This window comes from Malania oleifera, chromosome 6 (assembly GCF_029873635.1).
Source record: "Malania oleifera isolate guangnan ecotype guangnan chromosome 6, ASM2987363v1, whole genome shotgun sequence".
NCBI lineage: Eukaryota > Viridiplantae > Streptophyta > Magnoliopsida > Santalales > Ximeniaceae > Malania > Malania oleifera.
The window spans coordinates 80,139,114-80,152,402 of NC_080422.1; positions in this window are offsets into that span (position 1 = coordinate 80,139,114).

Here is a 13,289-nt window from a genome sequence, read left to right on the forward strand (position 1 = left end):
ATACGTACTCTAGAGGATACGGTGGCCATTTATATGCAGCCCCATTACAATACATACATACATTCTCTAGAGAGTATGGCGACCATTTATACTCAGTCCCGTTACAATACATACATACATACTCTAGAAAATACGGCGGCCATTTATACCCAACCCCATTACAATACATACATTCCCTCACTTATGGTGGAGGAAAACCGTGGTTATATACATACACAGTCTCGGAAGCTAACAATACTACACAATACTCCCAGAGACTAACCACACAATACAAATAGGATAACAGAGTATCACATACATACATACATACATACATACATACTCATACCATCCTACTATCCAAATACTACTCAAAACAACTGCAGATACTTTCGGCGTATCTCCGTTTCCAGTTCCCAAGAAGCTTCCTCAATCTCGTGGTTTTGCCACAATACCTTCACCAATGGTATTTCTTTAGTACGAAGCTTCTGAACTTTACAGTCCCGAACTTGAATGGGTATCTCCTCATACGCTAAAATATTCTCAAGTCCCAAAGACTCGTAACTAATAACATGTGACGGATCCAACACGTATCTCCTCAACATGGATACGTGAAATACATCGTGGACCCTCGAGAGTGCTGGGGGTAATGCAACTCTGTAGGCTACCGGACCCACTCGCTCAAGTACCTCGAATGGTTCGATATACCTCAGGTTCAATTTGCCCTTCTTTCCGAATCTCATCACTCCCTTCGTCAGAGCGATTGTAAGGAATACCTTACCCCCTACTTCGAACTCTAACTCACGATAGCAAACATCCGCGTAACTCTTCTGCCGACTCTGAGCTGATCTAATCCTCTCCCGGATCAAACCTACATTCTCAGATGCCTGCTGCACAAGTTCAGGTCCTAAAACCTGACATTCACCGACCTCATTCCAATACAAAGGAGATCGACACCTCCGACCATACAAAGCCTCGAATGGTGCCATCCCTATACTAGCCTAGAAGCTGTTGTTATAGGCAAACTCGACTAGTGGCAGAAACTGAATCCAACTACCACCGAAATCTAATACACAAGCCTGTAACATATCCTCTAAGATCTGTATCGTCCTCTCCGATTGTCCATCAGTCTAGGGGTGGAACGCTGTACTGAAAGTAAGCTTCATCCCCAATGCTTCCTGCAAACTCTTCCAAAATCGAGAAGTAAATCTCGTATCCCGATCTGAAACAATGGACACCGGTACCCCATGCATTCTTATAATCTCACGCACGTACATCTCAGCTAACCTACCCAAAGGGTAGCTAACCTTTATCGGTATAAAGTGAGCAGATTTTGTCAACCTGTCCACAATTACCCAAATAGCATTCTGCCCGTGAAGCGCTGTCGGTAATCCGATAAAAAAGTCCATGGAAATGTGCTCCCACTTCCACACAGGAATAGGCAAAGGCTGCAACGGCCCTGCCAGCCTCTGATGTTCAGCTTTCACCTGCTGACACGTCAGAAACTGCTCCACAAACCGAGCAATATCCCTCTTCATACCACTCCACCAGAAGGACTCGCGCAAATCCTGATACATCTTCGTACTACCCGGATGTACCGTATATAGAGAATGATGTGCTTCCTCCAGAATCATTTTTCTGACCTCATCATCTTTTGGAACACACAGTCTGGTCCCAAACCTCAACACACCTCTGTCAGAGATGTTAAAATCCGCATCCGAACCTTGCTGCACTTTCTCCATAATTTCAGCTAACTCTGCATCATTTGCTTGCGCGGCTTTAATATGCTCAAACAACGTCGGCTGAATCACCAAACTAGCAATGAACGCCTGATGATCACCGAACACCATTTCCACGCCAAGGCTTCCCAAATCCCGCCTGACATGATGCTGAGCCATAACTGCAGATACTGATGCATGTTCTGACTTCCGACTCAACGCAGCAGCTACCACGTTAGCCTTCCCCGGATGATAACTAATCGTGCAGTCGTAGTCCTTAATCAACTCTAGCCACCGCCTCTGCCTCATATTCAGATCCTTCTGCGTAAAAAAGTACCTGAGGCTTTTGTGGTCAGTGAAAATCTCACACTGAACACCGTATAGGTAGTGTCGCCAGATCTTTAAGGCATAAACTACAGTAGCCAATTCCAATCATGCGTAGGGTAATTCTTCTCATACTCCTTAAGTTGTCGCGAAGCATAAGCTACCACCTTACCCTATTGCATAAGCACACACCCCAAACCCTTCAGGGACGCGTCGCTATAAATCACAAAATCCTCATCCCCCGAAGGAATGGTCAATACTGGAGTTGTAACCAACCGGTGCTTCAACTCAAGAAAACACTGCTCCAATCACTCGTCCAGTCAAACTTCACTCCCTTCTTAGTCAATCGTGTCAGAGGTCTAGATAATTTGGAGAAACCCTGTACGAACCGACGATAGTAACCCGCCAGTCCTAGAAAACTCCAAACCTCCTGCACACTCTTCGGTCTAGCCCAGTCAACCACAGCTTCGATCTTGCTAGGATCAACAGAGATACCGCCCTTAGACACCACATGGCCTAAGAACGTGACCTGATTCAACCAGAACTCACACTTTTTCAGCTTAGCAAATAATTTCTTCTCTCGCAGAATTTGTAGTACCAATCTCAAATGACATTCATGCTCTTTCGAACTCTTCGAATATGCCAGAATATCGTCAATGAACACCACTACGAATTGATCCAAGTACTCATGAAATACCCTGTTCATCAAATCCATGAACACTGCCGACGCATTGGTTAACCCAAATGGCATAACCAAGAATTCATAGTGGCCGTATCTAGTTCGGAAATCAGTCTTTGCTACATCCTCAGATCTAACCCTCACCTAATGATACCCTAATCGTAGGTCGATCTTCGAAAAGACCTGTGTCCCCTGCAATTGGTCAAAAAGATCATCTATACGAGGCAAAGGATAACGGTTCTTCACTGTCACTTTGTTGATCTCGCGGTAATCAATGCACATCCACATCGACCCGTCCTTCTTCTTCACAAACAGTATTGGAGCTCCCTAGGGTGAAACACTAGGTCGAATGAATCCCCTGTCCAGTAATTCTTGTAACTGCTCCTTCAACTCTCGAAATTCTGCTGGAGCCATCTGGTACGGAGCTTTAGAGATTGGTGCCTTGCCAGGAAAAAATTATATTGTAAACTCCACCTCACGATTCGGAGGTAAACCGGGTAAGTCATCTAGAAACACGTCCGGAAACTCGCTGACTACCTGAATGTCCTTGAGCTTCAACTCATCCCGTGGCGGTTCCTTTACGTAAGCTAAGTACCCCTGACAACTATCCAAAAGTAACCTTGTCGCCTGTAATGCCGATAAGATCTGTGGCGTCAGATGCACACACGATCCCATAAACTCATACTCCTGCTTCCCAAAAGGTCTGAACACTATTACCTTCTTACGACAATCAATCACCGCATAGCTGGAGAACAACCAATCCATTCCCAATATGACGTGAAAACCTGACATGTCGTATACTACAAGATTTGCCAATAGCAGCCTCTCTTGAATCACAACTGGGCAGTTTTCTAACATTTTACTACAAATTGTTATACTCCCAATTGGCGTACTTACAGACAACATCTCATTCATCACATAGGTTTCTTCCTCACACAACTTCACAAAACTAGCAGATAAAAACGAATGGGTTGCCCCTGAATTAAATAAAACAACTACTCTATTTGAAAGTAATAACATGGTACCTGTCACCACGTTCCTAGCATTTTTCACATCTGATAGAGTAAGTGAATATACTCTCGCGCGGAACCGTGGCTGCCTGATTGTTCCCTTGTGGCATCTGATTACTCCCACGGGTCTGGCTCTGTGCAGGCATAATCCTCCTCTGTTCCAGACAGTACTTCGCCATGTGGCCTGACTGGCCACAGTTGAAGCAGACTCCCCAGAATGGCTGACATTCGCCATCGTGCCATTTACGACACTTAGTGCACGGTGCGGAGGATGGATCCCCCTAAAAACTCAGCCGTTCAGTGTTCTGCCGATGCCCGAAACTGTAATTCTTCTTCTTCTTCCACGGTCCCAGCTGAGGACCACTCTGAGGACAGGAAGATGCTGGTCTCTTCCCTTGAATTTGTACTACCTCATCTCCCCGAAGGTCAGTCTCAACAATGATGGCTTTATCCACCAGGACAGAGAACTCACGGATCTGTAGCATCCCTACCAGTCGGCGGATGTCTTTCCTCAGACCCTTCTCAAACCTCCGAGCCTTCTCGTGCTCATTCGAAACCAAGTACGGTGCAAATCGAGATAACTCGATATATCTGGAAGCATACCTCTGTACCGTCAAATTTCCCTGCGTCAAGCCCGAAAACTCATCAACCTTCGCATCCCCAATGGAGATCGGAAAGTATCTCTCAAAAAATACATCCTTGAGCAGCCCCACGTCATACTAGATGGACCAACTCTCTACCTTTCAAGTAGACTCACCGCCATCCACCATCGCCCTGCCTCCCCAGTCAGCTGGAAGGTAGAGTACAAGACCTTCTGCCCATTAGTGCAGTGGAGGACATCCAGAATCCTCTCGGTCTTCTCGACCCAGTCCTCTGCCACTATCGGATCAGTTCCTCCCATAAATGTCGAAGGGTGCATGAGTGTGAACCTATCGATGGTACACCCTGCATTAGTAGGAGAACTCTCGCGTCTCCTAACACTTCGCCCAATCTCTCTGATCACCCATCTCGCCAAACCACAAGACACTGAAGGAGACTCATCACTTGCCGTCTCCTCGGAGCCACTCTCCAAAGTTATTATCCTTGGGCTCCACACTGAAAACAGAATAGGAATCGGTCAGAATCCCTATATCATACGCAATTAACACAACCATAGACCTAATCATGTCAACTATCACTCTTACAGGTCTAAGCCTATCCCGTCACATAGACACGAAAGTCATCAATGGTCTGCCCTGCCTTTACTGGAATCGTCATTCCAGGAAAAACACAGAATACCGCCGACACATCCAGATCTAGCAGCAGAACAACCCTTGACCAAACACTACCCATTTCCTACATCCTATGCTCTAGTATGAACACATCAATACTCCTAACCAAGTCTACAAGACCTAAAAACCTGGTTAGTTCTGATACCAAGCTGTCACGCCCTGAACCCGGAAATGGGACCCAGAGGTGAATTTAAGTAACCTAACCTGTCTCTGTATCAATTAAAACATATATGATACAACATACAAAGAGGGTCCGACCCCGTGGGGTGAACAGATGCCCTATATACATACACTTGAACATCCATACTCATTAGAATATGTAGCGGAATACGGTCTTCCATACATAAAAGTATCATATCAGAGTCTATACATACTAGGGTAAACATCTCTATGAATACCATACATACTACGGGCGTCTACAAAATCCATCACGACAACTCGGTTACAAGAACTCGTACCTATTAGGCACTAGTAGTAGCTAAACAACACCCCTCGCTTCGGGATGCTAGGATGCTAGTTACGGCTACCCAAAGGACCTGAAAAACATTTGTATATATTCAGGGTGAGACACCTCTCAGTAAGGGGGAAAACAGGTTATATCAATGTGTGGCATACCAGTGTCATTTTACATACTTTATAACACCATACATACGATACAATTTGAAACAATTTGTACAGTTTCAAAACAATTCCATACAGTTCCAGTATTTTCACAAAAATCATTCTAGTTCATACGATACCTAAATACATACATACATACGGTCAGTGTCATCATACTAGTTCGCAACTACACAAGGTCACCACAGACTCCGGTCAGTATCATCATACTAGTTCGCAACTACACAAGGTCACCACAGACTCACAGCGATTACATTGCTACACACGCAACTACGCTGCGACAACTGAGGCCCAATAGTGAATCCATTGCTTCATATGCAACTACACAAGGTCACCTAGTCTCACAGCGGTTACGTTCCAACACATGCAACTACGAAGATCTACGACTTAGGCCCAATAGTGAATCAATTGCTACATACACAACTACACAAGGCCACCTAGTCTCACCCCAATTACATTGCCACGTGCAAACTACGCTGTGATGACCTAGGCCCACTGTGAATCCATTGTTACATACGGTTTAGATCACACCACCGGTGACCAGCTGAAACATATTGGTGATATTTCACACCCCGGATATAGCCGGCCACTCTCGCCTATGGTAGTTAACTGATACATGGCGCAGTGTATGGTAATTAGCCGCCCCTAGTTGTTTCGACGTACAGTAATTAGCCGCCTCTAGCCGATTTCACAAAACCTGGAACCATTTTCGAACTCACATTCCTATACATTTCAGCATATGGTAATAAGCCACCACATAGCTATTTACACAAATACCTAAAACAAATACATACATCCGTACAAACATACCACACTTATTTGGTTTACGACAAATCATATCGTTTACAATTTCAAGTATACAGTTTATGCAAATATGGATTACAGTCATCTCAATAATACAGTTTTAAACAACACAAATAGTTTTCTAACCAAAGTAGAGATGATACCCGAAATCCCCATTTTTTCTAAAAACTGTAACCCGAAAATCCCGCATTTTACCTGATAGATTTCCCCAAATAAGTAGTCAAAATATACATATGATCGTAGCGTACAGGCTTACTGATCATGATTTCGAAAATGGACTGATATAAACCGAATCCCCCTACCTTAACCCGAAAACCAACTACGAACTCTCTGGTCCTCAAAACTACGAACCGAGACTCCAAAACCTACAACTCATAGTACAAAACATACTTATAATCCGAACTACTATACATATACCGAATCAGAAATGAAAACTGAGTCTTACCTCAATTTTGGCCCAAAACCCAAAAACGCTCGAATCGAGATTCCGTTCCAGTAGAAATGTAGAGAATCCTTCACTGATCCTTGTAGTAACTTTGGATTTGTGAATCTGGTGACAAACGGCGAAGGAATCAAAGAGAGAGAGAGAGAGAGAGAGAGAGAGCTTCAAAATTTAGAGAGAGAGAGAGAGAGAGAAAGAGAGAGAGAGAGAGAGAGAGGAATTCCAAAACTTAGGAACTAAGCAACCCCAAAATATCCTTTTATAAGCCTTTGACCTGGAGGATTTCGTCGACGAAATGGTGCCTTCGTCGACAAAAAGTCAGGGATTTCGTCGAGTAATCGGAGATTTCGTCGACGAAGCTTGATATTTCCAATTTCCGCCTCTCAGCTTTTCTTCATCGACGAACCTCTGAATTTCATCTACAAAAATCCTACTACCTTCGTCGATGAATTTTGGCTTCGTCAACGAAGCCTGCAAAATTCCCATTTTACCCCTCTTTTACAATAGGTTCGAGTTCTTACAATAAGATTATCTTAGGGTGACTTTGTTGTCATAACTGTAGGGAGATTGGAGTTATCTCATGGTGGTTGTGTGGACAAAACTACACGGAGAGTGTGGTTATCTCGAGGTGATTTTATGGATCAGGTGTTGAAGAGATTTAACATGGTTAATGTTAAATCGGTCACTGGTACACCATTTTCGAATCTAAGTAAACAATCTACCGCACAATACTCAAGGATAGACAATGATATTCGGGTCATGTCAAAGGTTCCTATGCCAGTAAAGTGGGGTACTTTGGTGGGAAATAGAGGGATTCACCAGTTGTGAGGTTCATAGGTGTAGACTACATAGGGGACTTGGATGACAAGAGGCCTAGAATGGGGTATGTTGTGGAAGACCTAATTGTTGGAGTTCAAGGTATAGTCTTAGGTCACACTGGTTGCAACTAAATCGGAGTTCTTGGTAGTGACTGAGGCTACCAAAGTAGCATTATGGTTTAAAGGATTGTTTAAGGAGCTGGGTGTTCAGTTAGGTGGAGTTCTTGTTACCAGCGAAAAGTTCAAGCTTTGCTTGGACTTGGTTTACGTCTCCAGGTGTTAGACAGGAGATGGGTCCCAATCTATTGACCCGGGTGGAGCAACGGGGTTCTACTTTCAGATTTTTCCTAAGTAGTGAATATTTGTTAAGGTGGAGATTGTTGGGGATGTGGCTCATATTCTGAGTGGAACACATGGTCCAAGGGAAAGCACCGTGAAGTGAGGGACAAAGGGAAAGGTTTGTAGGGTGCAGCCTTGGGGGCAGATGGTCGACGATTTGGGTGTAACCATCAATGGTTTCAGGCAGTGGTGTAGGGGTTTCTTCTCGGCTTCAAATCGTAGACGGTTTGGCCTAAACAGTCGATGGTTTCACTCGTGGACATCACGGATTTTTGAATCCAAGATTAATAAATTGGGAGTTTTTGGGGGAATTTCTTCCTTGGGGAGCGCTACAGAAGTGTTTTAAAAACACTAGAGATCTTATGATCGCATTATATTAGTATATAATCATTATTATCTAACTATAGATTGATTGAGATTGGTGTAAGCTTCATTGGGCTTTGTAAGCTTCTTGTAAGCTTCATTGTGATAGTGAAAAACATCCACTGCTGTTGTGAATGTAGACAAATTACTGAACCACATAAATCTTGTGTTGTGTGTGTGTTCTTATTACTCTCCTTTATTTTTTGTGGTTGATTGTTAATATTGAGAAATCACAAGAATCATGGCAATATGTTAAGCAATCAACAATCAAGGAGATTGGCAATCGCACAAAATCAAACAGCTGACCATTCCATAGGCTCCTCTCCATATTTGTATCAATCTAATTTAATGCTTTGTCTCTCCAATCCCTGTATAAATACCCATGTACATATTCATTCTACATACACAAAGAAAGAGAAAATTTTCTATTATACACCTCTTGATTCTCTCTCTAATTTTCATATGGTATCAGAGAAGAAATCATTTACGAGGTTGTCATTTTTCTTCTTCTTTATACCTCTATTTTGATAATATAAAATAGAGGCTTTCATTTTCTTGCCCTTTCTCATTAGATTTTTGCCTTATTCAGGACCTATGCTCGATGAAGATGATTGGGTTGGAAACTGAGCTAGAGAGCCTATACTACTTCACCAACACCAGAATTGCTCGTTGTCAAATGGCTAAGACTACATCTCAACTTTGGCATCAACGTCTTGGTCACCTTTCTGATAAAATACTGTCATCTATTTCTACTAATAACTCTACAAATTGTAACTCAAATTTAGAACCTTGTCTTATTTGTCCTTCAGCAAAACAAACTCGTATTCCTTTTTCAAATAGCTCAATTTCTTCAACTACTTCCTTTCATTTACTGCATGTCGATATTTGGGGGGGTTATCGTGTTGCTTCCATTAATGGTGCCCAATATTTTCTCACCATAGTGAATGATTTTACATGATGCACATGGCTTTATTTAATGTGGCACAAATCTGAAACCCACTCCTTTTTGCAGTCCTTTATCAACTTCATTGAAAATCATTTTTCTACCACTGTTAAAACAATACGCAGTGATAATGATCCTAAATTTGACATGCCCCATTTCTATGATGACAATAGCATTTTACATCAAAAGATTTGTTTCTCCTCTCCACAGCAAAATGGAGTGGTTGAATGCAAACACCGTCATCTTCTTAATGTTGCTCGGACTTTATTATTTCAAGCCCATATGCCCAAACACTTCTGGGATGATGCTATTCTCATAACAACATACCTTATTAATCGCACTCCTTCTCCAATTTCAGGTGGTTTGACTTATGAAAACTACATGGTGTTCCACCCACTTATACACACCTGCATGTCTTTGGGTGCTAATGTTATGCCTCTACTTATTCACTCAACCCTTCCAAATTTGATCCTCGAGCCAATCAGTGTGTTTTCCTTGGCTATCCCTATCGTCATAAAGGGTATCGCCTTTATGATCTTGCCACATATAAAACTTTCGTTTCTCGTGATGTCATTTTTTATGAAGACCATTTCCCTTTCAACTCTCCACCTTCTCCCATTGATCCTGTCCTCCCTTGTCCCATATCTACTCCTGATACTTTAGCTGATCTTCCCATACCCACCTTATCTCCTTCTTCCACTTCTTCACCCCCTTCACCACCACCTGCTATGCCTCAGAGATTTAGTCGGTCTACCCATGCTCCACACTACTTACAAGATTTTCATGTTGGACAGGTACTACTGTCTCGTCCCACCCAATCTTCTAAATTGGCTATGATCCACTCTCCAAGTAAACCTTATCCTCTTGCTCATTATCTTTCCTATAGTCATTTATCCCCATCTCATCATGCCTTCACTACATCCATTTCTATTGCAAAAGAACCCAGCTCTTTCTTGCAGGCCATGGACGATCCCAAATGGTGTACTGCCAAGCGTGCAGAGGTTGATGCCTTAGAACTGAACTGTATCTGGGCCTTGACAACACTTCCTCCTAGCAAGTGCCCTATTGGCTATAAATGGGTATACAAGATCAAATATTATTCTGATGGTTCCGTTGAACATTACAAGGTTCATATTGTTGCTAAGGGCTATAATCACCAAGAAGGCATTGATTATACTGAGACATTTGCTCATGTTGCTAAAATGGTCACTATTTGCATTGTTCTTGCACTTGCTGCTGCTCATAGTTGGCACCTTTACCAACTTGATGTCAACAATGCCTTTCTCCATAGTGATTTGGATGAAGAAGTATACATCCAGCTCCCTCTAAGATTCGGACGAAAGGGGGAGACTCGTGTCTGAAAACTCAACATATCCTTGTATGACCTCAAACAAGCTTCGAGGCAATGGTATGCCAAACTATCATCAACTCTCATTGATGCCAGGTACAACCAATCCAAAGCAGACTACTCTCTTTTCGTCTAATCTCACAAAGGCAACTTTACTGCTATTTTAGTATATGTTGATGACATAATCATTGCATGAAACAGTTTGAAATAGATTCATGCTCTCAAGAAACATTTGAGTGATCATTTCAAATTGAAAGATTTGGGATTCTGAAGTATTTTCTTGGCATCAAAGTAGCTTGTTCGGCAAATGGTATCTTTCTGTCACAAAGAAAGTATGCACTTGAAATACTAGAAGATACAGGTTTCATTGGGGTAAAGCTAGGAAACTTTCCTATGGAGCGACATCTTGCACTTAATAAAAGTCAAGGAGAACTTATTCAGGACCCTTCATCATATAGAAGACTAGTGGGAAGACTGATTTACTTGACTATCACAGACCAAACCTATCTATTGACTTTGGTATATTCCTAAGAGAGGAGGTGAATTGAAATTTTAAACTTATTCCTAGGTTAAACCAGATGTTAGAAGTATTTCACAACCTAAGGTCTTTTTATGCAATCCAAATCAAATATTTAAACAATTAAACGTAAACATTCAAGTGCTGAAATTAAAAGTAGGCACAAAAAATATTATCGGGGTTCGGCCAATACTGCCTACGTCCCCGCCTTGGCTCATAAGTACAAGGATTTCACTAACGCTCACTTCAAGGTGGAGTGGCATCGTATACAATACCTTACTAGGATTGTGCACCTAACTTTCCTAACCAGATCAAAGCTAATTTGGGAATTTTCAAAAGGCAAGTCTCCCTCTTTAGGCTCACACTTGGAATACAACCAAATCACAATACAAGATGTGTACAAAATTTATGCTTCTCAACTAAGCAGATTTATACCGATATCAATTAATGCACATCAATAATATAAGAACTATAAGCTCAGTGTTATATGTGTGCAATCAACACTCAATATAATGCCTATATTTAATCAAGCACAAGACTGTATTAACAAGCTAATCTTTGAAACAATGTATAGTTGTAAGTCTCAATCACAGTTTAGGGTTTCAAAGATTTTCACCAAGTGTAATCAAAATACCTCTAAAAATATTTTCTCAATATTCAAGAACAAGAGATATTCGAAAAATTAGCTTGTGAAAAATAATACTTGCACAATCAAAAACACAAGCTCAATGAGTCTTGCAATAATAATGCAAAGACTCACTAGCTACAAGATTTTTCCCACACAATGATTTATTAAATAAAATCGGGGGAAAAATCTTTGCTCAACTCTTAATTCAAAAATTAAACAAATAAAGAGCACAATGAGAGTTTCTAACAAATATGAATAATGTATAATCACTCAAAGTACTCTCACAAGGATTGATTTAGCAAAGGAATAGTAGTATGAGAGTGTATGGGAGTTGTGTTTTGAAAAAGGTCTCTAAAAAATACAGAAAATATTTTTGCTAATCAAAGTGCTAATTTCACCTTAATTAAGCAAATGAACATGCATTTATAGACTTGGCCAAAATTATAACTGTTGGGGATATATAGGGAATTATTAAATTTATTTTAAAAGAGTTTAAAAAAATTAACCCTGTTTAATCCCAATTAACTGTGGTAAAAATTTGGCTAACCCGAGAGTTTAGGTCGACCGAACCATAGGCTCGGTCGCTCGAACAAACACATCCAAAAAAGTCAATTTTGAAGTTTGGGTGCCTGATCAAGGGTTCGGTCTACTGACCAAGGCGATTTTCCCAATATGTCCGAGGTTAGACCGAACTTGCACATTCGGTCGCTCGAGGGTATTTTGAACATGAAGTTCGGGCGTCCGAATTGTTGAAAAAAGTTAGGATTTGAGTTCGGTCGACCGTGGACATTCAGTTCATTCTAAGTTTGGTCACCTGAAGGAAGGTCAACTTTTTGACCAATCAACAGTTCGATTGATCGAGACAATTTGACTTGTCTGGTTCAGTCGCCTGAAGCCCTTATGATTCTTTAATTTAAATTTACCCCTAATGACATGTGAGTGTAATGGAGTCCTGTGCACTAAGTGTGTAGGAACCTAAGGTCAATCTAGGGCAACCTGAGCTAACTCTAAAAATCCAGCGTCAGTCGACCGAAGGGTGATCCGTAAGGTCCATCTAAGGTCTTGAGCTTATAGTCCCTACATACATGATATACATAAATTATTACAGACCTTGAAATAGTTATTACAGACCCAATGAATTGAACATAAATTACAACAATTAAAACACTTTTGGTCTTTATTTTTTTCTTTGAGTCATCATATGCCACCATATGATTTTGCTAATTGATCCTGCACACAAACTCGACAAACATTAAATATTAATGTATTTGTCATGATCAAAACGGGATATGACCCATAAGGTCAATACTATCATATGCAGTACATGTGCTGAGCCAATTCATGGATAAGCCTAGAACACCCCACTTGGATGTTGCGCATATAGTCCTGTGATATCTTAAACAATCATCTGGTCAAGGGATTTTTCTCTCAGCTTCTAGTGAAATCCAAATACATGCCTACTGTGACACTGATTGGGCTCGTTGTAGA